Source organism: Microtus pennsylvanicus, chromosome 4 (assembly GCF_037038515.1).
Source record: "Microtus pennsylvanicus isolate mMicPen1 chromosome 4, mMicPen1.hap1, whole genome shotgun sequence".
NCBI lineage: Eukaryota > Metazoa > Chordata > Mammalia > Rodentia > Cricetidae > Microtus > Microtus pennsylvanicus.
In genome coordinates this window covers 86,859,794-86,870,425 of record NC_134582.1, presented here as the reverse complement: position 1 = coordinate 86,870,425, position 10,632 = coordinate 86,859,794, and positions in this window count along the sequence as shown.

Below are 10,632 nucleotides of genomic sequence, written 5' to 3'. Positions count from 1 at the left end.
TGATGCATAGACTGAATGATACAAGTATCTCTCCAGGACTTGACAGTTAACCTAAATTATTCTTTCAGGATTTTCTAAAGATATTGTCATCCCCAGATAGCAGGAAGTAAATTTAAGAATACTACGCTCACATTCCCAAGAGGCCGGGTGGATGGTTTTGGTTGTTCAATGGATTATGGATATTACAGATATGACAGGATAAAAGGGTAGATTATTGAATCTACTCTGAAAAGAAAAAGGAAGGATATAGATAAGATAACAAGATAGATTATTGAATCTATTTTTAAAAAGCAACTATTAGTTTTAAATGTTTTACATTGGATTGGACTTTTGTATATTGTATACAAATTTTGTATATTGATATAAATTTGAGATTAGTATTGTTAAACCATACTGTACATACATTTCTAGCCTTGTTCAAGGTTGTACATATACATCTAATTTAACAATGTAATGTAAACTTTTAGCCCTTGAAAATTATTATTCCCAACTGTTTAGGCTAATAAGGGAATGCAGGTTAGTAATTAGTCACCTATTGTAATCGAACTTGTAGTCACAGTAGGTATGCTTTCAAGGTTAAACAAAGATATATTTTAGGTAGACAGGTCAACTTCAAACACTTCAAATACAGACTATAGCATTAAGAGGCTTTAATAACCTAGGTTCTTCTTTTTTATGTCAATGAGACATATCTGCTCCTAGCAGTACCAATTTACTTCAGAGAAGATAATGGTCATTGAAGAAACTCCACATGGAGTTTACTTTCTTTGTGGTAAAGGTAAGCCACTGGGCAAGAAAATGCCCCTGCCTTGACTGCTGACAGTATGCTGTCCTAATTAGACAAGCAGGACACAAAATATCCTGCATCACAGAAAAGCCTGTAGGCCAAAGATGGATGCTCCAATGTTGCAGAGGAACTTTGGGTGACTGTCCAGGCAGCCAGTTGTTTCTGTCATTACTCACACCTTTTGGAAGTCACCTGCTTGCCCATCCTGCTTACTCAGTTAATATTATTCCTTCTTGAGTCTCTGAGGGAGTTGAAGATCAGATAGTTACAGTTATTGTTTTCCTTGACACAGAAAGCAAGTTATGATAGAAAGTAAATTAGGTACAAGATTTTGGACTCACCAAGATAGGACAGATATGGAGTATTTACTCTGAATTTGTCAAATGCAAATGGACTAGACATTGTTGATGTATTTATTGCCTGTATATATTGTATATAGTTATCATACTTATTGTATATAGTTTTTCTTATATTAGTTTTTAGCCTTTTTTATTTTAGACAAAAAGGGGAAATGTAGCGGCATTTCACTTATATTTTAATAAGTAAAACTTGCCTGAGGATCAGAAAAGTAAAATAACCATACTGACCAGCCTTATAGACCAGGAAGCAATAACACACACCTTTAATCCCAGTAGACACACTAGCTTTCCATAGAAACCAGGCAGTACTAGTACGTGCCTTTAATCCCAGAACTAGAGATAATTATAAAACGGGAGGAGACATTTCTTAGGCACAGTCTCCTTCTGAGTTTTCCTGAAGGCAGGATCACCATTTTGGGCAGAGGTCAAGGAAAGAGCCAGTGGCTTGCTGCTTTGCTTTTTGGATCTTCAAATTGAACTCCAATTTCTCTCTCTGAGTTTTTATTAATCATACTTCAAATATAAATATATATACATATATATAATATATAGACATACACACATATTCACATAAACACCCACATATACTCACATATACATATTTCACTCTTGCAAATGAAACAAGATCTTTTGAAGACCATATTATTATAGTAATAACTGGATGAATGTTAACTATTGTTTATAATATTTATAAAAACATGAAATATAATAACAAGCATTTATATTATCATGTCAAAAGAATAATCCCAAACCCTATCCCATATATATATATATATCACATAAACATGTTTAATTACTAGAGACTTTGACTAACTACCAAGACATCTAACATTCTGAAGTTAATTGACCCAGGTTCGTTTAGAGAGAAAATAGGAGTAAAAAAATACTTAATGTTACTCACAGGATAATTTTAAATATAAACCCATGCAAAATTAACAAGATATACAGAAATCAGATTATATGAAAACTGAATACAGTTCCATAGTGGTCATTAAATCTGTACCCATGTTCAAAATGCATGGAACAAAAAATGCTAAAAGCAATGTCATCTTTGGAGGTAGGACACTATAGATAAGAAATCGTATGACTTTTAATATCCCATGGCTTTTGATGCTGTTGCATGGTAAGTAGTTCTCAATAGTCATCTTTTTCCCCTCTTCTATATTACACACTCTAATCCTCTAAACTTTAATAGAAAATTAAGTTATTTTCTCCATAGCAAGCAAAACAAAATATTTCCTATGTTAGTGACAGTGTCCTGTAAGTCACGCTAGTTTTGTCTTTTAATAACGCAGCATACAAAAGGCAGGCCATTTTCCATGTTACAAGGGATAAAACTGAACTTCCAGTTGATACTTGTCTCTGACAACTTGCAAGGCCAGCCCTGGCTTTTCCTGTTTAGTCTTTTGTTCCATGGCTGTGCTGGGGATTAAACCCAACAACCTGGTATATGCTAGACAAGTGCTCTACCCCTGATCCACAGTCCTCGGCCCTCCAAAGACCAGTTTTAGATCCACGAACACACTTTTCTGACCTTTTGAGCTTAAAGTTGGCAACTCCCCATGATCAAATTTCCATTGGCCTAGGACACAGAGTGGAAACTTTTGAGTCTGTAAACAAATCATCCACACTTTAATCCTGATCCTAAACTTTTAGAGAAAGCACTGTTCCAGTTCTCTCTTCAAACAGCGTGTTAACAATATGCAGGATTTGCATATGTAGAAAGACACACCCTTCTGGTTTAAAAAATAAGAGAAGTCTGGCACGACAGAGCTCATCTGGTCAAATCTGTTCCCGTCTGCGCACCTGAAAGTGCGTCCTGGCAGGATGGGAAAAACCTGAAGGGAAGTTTCACTTTATCGTTTGCCTGGGGCAGTGAGATGACACTATTCTAATTAGCCATGTTCAAAAGATTTTCAGTTAATTAGAACATACAGTGCTTGGAAAAACAAGAAGCAGGCAGTTAGTGAAATTTAAAGGCAGCTAGAATTCCTTAGTCCATTTCCAGTAACATACTTGTCCCACTAAAACTACCTGCCCTACACGATTTAGGGCAATCACCTGAATGGTTAATTAGTACCTTCCAGTGACAGCGTGGGCAGAATAACGTTAACGTGCATCTTTTGAAGGGTAGCTAATGGAGCTGCTGTCTGTTCACGCGGAGTTCCACCTCGAAGTTCAGGTTTGTTGGTTGGTTTAGAATATCTCATTAGTATTTCAAATAACACTCAAGGAATCACAGCACCTCTTTCTTTCTTTTTTTTTTTCCTCCAGAATTATTTTTAGGCAACAAGAGCAATGCCCATTCATTAAAATAAATCTGTGAGATTTGAAAAGTAAACCAAGTGATTCTCCCCACCCCCCATCTCTCAGGGAGGCTAAGCAAACTACACATCATCCCCAGGGTCTCCTATTTTTTTTTTTTTTTTAGAAAATGTTTTTATAAATGTCTATGGCCCAAAACAATCTTAGCCAACACTTTGGACCATCCCCTCCAGGGTTATTATCATGTGTTGATCTGGTGTGTGTTTTACGTTTTCTTAAGAATACTCTGGGGGCTCTTAAATTTGAATCTGAGAGCAAAAGGCGATAAATGGCAATTCGGCTCCTGGGAACCTTGAAGAGTCTCTCCGCCCTCTGTTCTTTTTTTTTTTTTTTTTGTGATTTTAGGTAAGCCCGGGGGATCCGGGGCCCCCTCCCGACTTCACCCTTGGCTACTGATGTTCACCCCAGAGGGAGAGGGGGTGTTGCATGCACATCAATGTGCAGGTGCACCTGTTTGAGCACGTGCAGGAGCCAGAGCAGGATGTCACATGCTGTCATCTCATTTTCTACCTTGTCGCCCTGAAAGGCATCTCACTGAGCTAAAAGTGCAGCCTATGACTAGGATGGATGAATAGGGAACTCCCAGGAACTTCACCTTTCTCTGCCACCCAGTGCTAGGGTTAGAAGCACACAGGGTTATGCCTGGCCTTTTACATGATTGTTGGGGAATTTGAACTCAGGTCCTTTTGCTTGTAGAGCAAGTGCTCCTAGCCACTGAAGCACCTCCCTAGACCCTCCATTTTTATTAATTTTTTTTAACATTTATTTCTTTGAGAGAGAGGAATGACAGAGGGATGGAGGGAGAGCATGCGCACATGCCACACAGCACAAGTGGAGATGTTAAATCTCTCCTCCCACAGCGTGGGTTCAGGGGATCAAACTGAGATTGTCAGGTTTGAGTCATCTCAAGCTCCCTTGGCACCTAGAAAATTTAACATGACTTGTGTATAGCATGCAAATAAAGCATTTACTGATAATAAATTGTAAATGAATTTTTTTAAATAATCCTTTGGTACACATGTAATTTTACAATAATGCAAATCTGCGTGCTAATGAGTGGGTATGCCTGCTTATTTTAAATAAAGAACTAAATCTTGGCTGGATGTTTGATACGACAAGACATAAAGCATATCCAACACTGCAGAGTTGGTGGATATTTGGGTTTTATAATCATCAGTGCGAAAACACCACTTCACATAAATCCATAGTACAAAAGGCAGAAGAACATAGAAGGCCATCTCAGAATATGTTGGAAGTCTGCCCTAATCCCAAACCGAAATTCATTTAATCATTTCTTTTTTCACGAGAGTCAAGTCATCCACTCGAACAGCATTTTTGAAACTCAAACATTTTAACACAATACAATCCAAAAGGATACTCATTTGATATTTACATGACAGAGAGAAAAATATTAAACTTCTTGCTTTCCTTAAGGAAATTATTATCTCTTTATAAAAGTAGAAAATTTTCAGTGGGTCTAATAAATATTGCAGCTGGTAACCAATACTAGTTTGGAGTCAGAGTCTGGCCGGCCAGGCACGTTGGCAGTGTGTGGTGTGTCGGCGTGAGGAATGCAAAGCTTGTGTGTCGTGTTCACAACCTGCTGCAGTAAAGTCTTGTGCGGCCGCTGTCATTGTTTCAGTGAAAAATGCCACCCATTGGTGGTGCTGCGTGAGGAGGTTTAATACTTGCTGTCACTAGGGACAGGCTTTGAGAGCCACCTACTTGCTTGCTCTTTCTGTTTCAAATTTCCATTTAACATGTGAGCTCTCGGCTCCCTGTTCCACCAGTGATCCCTGCTACACCAGGTCATGAGCGACTGTCTATCTGGAGCTGATAGCCCAAGTAAACTTCTTCCTTCCATAAGTTGCCTTGGTCATGGTTTACCCCAACAACAGCACAGTAGCTACTACAGGAACTCAGGAGCGCACCTTCCAGAAAGACCTTGGCGGCACTGTGCATCTGAATTTGAATTAAGTTTTGGTTGCTGTGCATTCATAAGTTAGTGCTCCTGCAAATTATTTTCACAGCTCCAATACTCAGTTATGAGACCCTCTGTGGGGTCACAAGCCCTAGTTTAGAAAGCTATGGCTGAAATAAGGAGGCAGGTGAGAGGCACTGAAGGGTTCTAGAGGATGAAGATGAGAGTGGACTCTCTTCTCAGCTTGATTCACCCAGGGTCAGCATCCACTGATGCCTTGTGCACTTTTGAAAAGCTTGCAGCATCAATGAAGGCTCAGCCAGAGGCAACTGGCCAGCCCCCAGCAAACTGACCTTCTTTCCATAATGCTGGACTGTAATGGAAAAGGAAAGGTGGTACAGCAGAGACACCAACGAACTTCTCTGCCTGACCTCAAAATCCAGTAGTTTCAGATATAAAAGTTGAATATGTGATTAATAATTTGCTTTGCCAAAAACAGTACCAAAACAAACAATAACAAAAACCAGCAAAAGAGTTACCTCAAAAAAAAATGCCTTTTAAAAACATTTTTATCCATTCTTTCACATACCCATATATACATAATACTTTTCCCACTGTCCTGTTGCCCCTCCTACTGAATACCTTCTTCTTTTCATCAGTCTCCCTCCCACTTTAATGTCTTTTCTCTATAGCTGGATTTAATTGGGGTTGCTGGCATTAGCACGAGTTGGGTGTTTTACTTGGACAAGGGCAATGTGCCAGTGGCTACACCACTGAGGAGTATGACTTACCCTCTCCTAATAACCATGAACTGTTTGTGGCTTCTCAAGGAGGCACGGAGCCTCGCGAGCCCTATCCTTTCCTGTGGTGGCATGCCCACAGACACAGTCTTGTGCAGGTTGACACTGCTGCTGTGTGCTCAAGTGCCACAACGGTACCACGTTCAGGAGACAGCACTGCAGCTCTCTCCCCCATCCTCCGGCTCTTACGTCCTTCCTGCTCCCTCCTTTGCAGTGTCCTCTGAGTCTTGGAGGGGTGAGCTAGGCATCCCATTTAGGGCTGAGCCCCACCAGTTACTTATTCTCAGCGCTTTGACCAGTTAGAAATCTCTGCGTTAACCATCACACACAGCAAACGGGAGCTCAGACCAAGGCTGTAGGCTTGTCCAGTGTGTGGGTATAAGCGTACATATTTAGAAGACACGTTGACACTGGGTCTTATTAGAAAAGCATAGCAATCAGCTCCTGCCACTAGAAGGAGGTTCGCCCCTCTTTTAATTAGCTTGTTTGCTTTCTTTTTGAATGTACATGTTACATGTAGCGTGTTTGCTTAAAATGACGACTCTCCTTAATTCAGAGGCATTCACAGATCTGAACTCTTCAAATGCCAAGTCCGCAAAAAAAAAAATAAAATAAAATAAAAACCACATGAACTGTCCCAGACTAAGGGAGGCTAAAGAGACCTGAATGTAAAATTCACTAAGAGAGGTGTTTCTTTCGTTTGGGTTTGAAGAGGTCAATGGAACCATCGGTGGAAAATGAATAAATGAAATATGAATAAATTTTATGTCAATGTTAGTTTCCTAGATATGGTAATTATTTAGGATTTTTATAGAAAATATCTTACTTTTAGATTTATAAGCATTTAAGGTCAAAGGTAGCTTCATGCCTGAAAGTTAAACATTTTAGGGGCAAAAAAAGGAATAAAGAAGTTAAAACATGATAAAATGTTCACAGTTGAGAACATTAGTGTACATAAGTACATGCACACTCATGTATACATAAATTTATACAAAGTTTAAAATAAAAATAGCATTAAAAGATAGTAAGATAGTTTTTAATGTTATTATTTAAGGTTTTTTTAATATCGCACAGAGATATAAGCAAATACTTAGCATCCCTGTAAGTATTGGTAATATATGTTTTAATCTTAATGACACATACAAAAATTCTAATGGGAAGATATAATTTTACATTTTTATGGGGTGGTCTAATTGATCTCATAATATGCCACTTGGAGTGGCAAATCCTGTCAGTCATCCTCCAGCAAGACTTGTCCCTGCTGAGCGCTGAATGTCTCTTAAGAGCCGACAGCAAGGCCCACAACATGTGAGCAACTTAAAGTGAAGCTGTTCCCTCGCCATAGTTCACTTTCTCTGTATTTTGCCTGGGTTTTCTTTCCATATTTTGCCCGCATGCGCCATTTTAGACTTGCAGCTTTTCAAGGAAACATTCACAGCTTGATGAGATCTTTAAAAAAAAAAAAATTACATTTGAAGCAGGTTAAAAACAACTACAATCTAAAAAAAAAAACTCTTGTTGTCTAAAGTGGGACTGAAAACTGGGAGAAGGGTTTTATTATTCTCAAAGGACTCAGAATTGTTAGGCTTGCTTATTTTATATCGACCATGATCCTAAAATCTAAAAACTGCCCTGAGCAGTCTGCCAGTGGCAAGCTAAAGTATCTCTTCCTTATGACAAGAAGACGGATAGCAATCCAACTGTCATCTTGTTTCTGTGAGTATGTATTTGTCCTGATCTATTGTAGTTCAGCTAATTATAGCTTTGTATTACAAGACCTTCCGTCTAAATCAGGCCCCAAGATAAACAGATTTGCTGCTTGTCTTCCTTGTATATATCTAACTCAACTGACGAGTTATTAATAGTTTATTTTTTTATGAAGTCGATTATATATGTTTGGACTTGCCACTAGATTGGAAACGCAGTAAGATAAAAACTGTGTATTGGTGTGTACGCAATTGCAGCCTTCTTGAACCAAATTAAAAACCAGATCATCCCAACATGGAAAATAAAATGTAAACAGTTTGGGTAGCTGGGCTTCTCTCCTCATTCTAGAATGATGCTCTAGGTTGCTGGGCATGGCTCCCCACACTTGAGATTCCAGCACTTGAGAGGTGGAGGCATGACGGTCAGGAAATAGATGTCATATTCAGCTTCATAGCAAGTTCGAAACAGCCTGGGCTACAGGAGGCTGGGTCCAAAACAAAAACAGAGAGGGAGAAGAGGGGTAGGGAGGGGAAGGCAGGGAGGGGAGCGGTGCAAAGGGAAGGCCAGAGGTTGAAGCGAGGGAAAGACAAACTCTTTTGGAGTGACGTTTACTGCCTGGCCTGAGCCTTCACAGATTTCTTCTTGCTTTAAAACTCATCTCAACATAAAGATCTAAAACCAACTAGCTATTTGCCTATTTTTACCAAAGACAAAGGGATGACCAAATGTTGCAGGTCAGTGCAAGATTTGATTTCCTCTTTGAGCACCAAGGAGTCTATCTGGCCTGGCTCTTGATGGGCAACTGCTTCACGCCAACGACCAAGGGACAGTGCTTGGACTCCTGTTCCTCCTGAAGGCTAGACCCATGAAAGAGCAGGGTTGCCTGTTGCTGCCAATCGGGAAATTGTCCCCAGGTCGCATTAGATCACCACTGTGTCCTGCTCTAGCAGTTATAACAGTGTCTGTTGTGGCAGAAAACACTGATGGCGGCTCCAGACCCGTCAGTGAAAGTAGGAAGGGATCAGACCACCTCCCCTTAACGGAGATGCTGATAAACTCTTCCACAAGCCTGTGCAGAAACTGTGAACCAAGTGAGAAAAGCGGGAAGGAACAGAGAGAGGAGGGATGGAGATGGCCAGGGAGAGAGGAGACCATTGATTACAAATCAGTTTCAAATAGTTACAGTTCCAGAGAACACGGCAAGGACACAACACTGATTGACGGCAGTTGGGTGAAGTTCTCAACCAAGTGGCACTGACCATGTCAGCAGCAAGAAGTAACTGGGCAGAGATGGTGTAATTGAAATTTAATAAGAAGTTGCCTCTTTCCAAGGTGTTTTCCTAAGTGTCTTTCTTTGGTTGTATTTTCTTACTAATCACATTTACCACAGATGCAGATGAGTCTGTATACTCCAGGTCTTCCTATAATATTTCTAACATCTGTCATTTTTGATCTGAAAAGTTGGTACCCTGACATGCAACCAATACCAGTAATGACCATCTACAATAGATTGTATCAATCACACCCATGGATACAGGACAGCACTGATGAGAGATGTCTTTCTTATGCTGTGAATATGTTTTATTACCATTGGTTAATAAAGAAGCCGTTTTGACCAATAGTCAGTCAGAATAGAGCCAGGCAGGAAATCCAAGCAAAGATACAGGGGAAAAAAACGGCAGAGTCTGGAAGATACTAGCAGCCGGTGGAGAAGCAAGATGTGAGGTAATGCTATGGCAATGTGGCAATACATAGATTAATCGAAATGGGTTAATTTAAGCTATAAGAACTAGTTACTAGCCAGGCGGTGGTGGCGCACGCCTTTAATCCCAGCACTCGGGAGGCAGAGGCAGGCGGATCTCTGTGAGTTAGAGGCCAGCCTGGTCTACAGAGCTAGTTCCAGGACAGGCTCCAAAGCTACAGAGAAACCCTGTCTCGAAACCACCGCCCCCCCCCCCAAAAAAAGAACTAGTTACTAATAAGCCTGAGCCATCAGCCAAAAAGTTTGTAGGTAATATTAAGCCTCAGAGTGGATATTCAGGAACTGTCAGGTGGGAGAGGAACCTCCAGTTACACAACACATTGGCCCCTTCATCTTTTCAGAGAGCCATGTTTTACATGCAGGTGGTTAATTAGATTGGGAGTTAATTAGTTAGGGTAGTTTTCTGTGCTTGTATCTTCGACAGATTGTGTCTGTTTTCTATTCTGTGGTTCCCATTGCATCCTCAGAATACATCCAATCTCATCAGAATCAGAATAAAAAGAGAGTCTACTGCATATGGATTAATAGCCACACGATATCAAACTCGATAAGCCACTCAAAAACATATGCACAACGATCACTAGTTTTCACATGTGGTAGACAGGTAGGTATCTGTTTGACTTTGGTTTGCCCTCCTAAGACTGCCATGGTGGAGGCTTGGTTTCCATGGTGGTGCCTTGAGTTTGAAGAACCTTGAGAGCAGAGTCTCCTGGGAGATGGTGTTGTCTTGAAGGCACCATCTTCAGAGGGACTAATGTAGGTCTTGTAAGATTGGGTCCATTCCCATGAGTCGGGGTTACCACAAATTGAGTTCACTGTTACAGCTCATTCTCTTGCACAAATTCCCCATCCTCCTTCCTCCTTCCATTTCTCTGCCACACTGTGCAGCCAGAGAGCCCTTATCATGATATTGGCAAGATGTATTTTAGATCCTCCAGCCGCCAGAATCAAAGTCAAATCGTCCTCTGTGC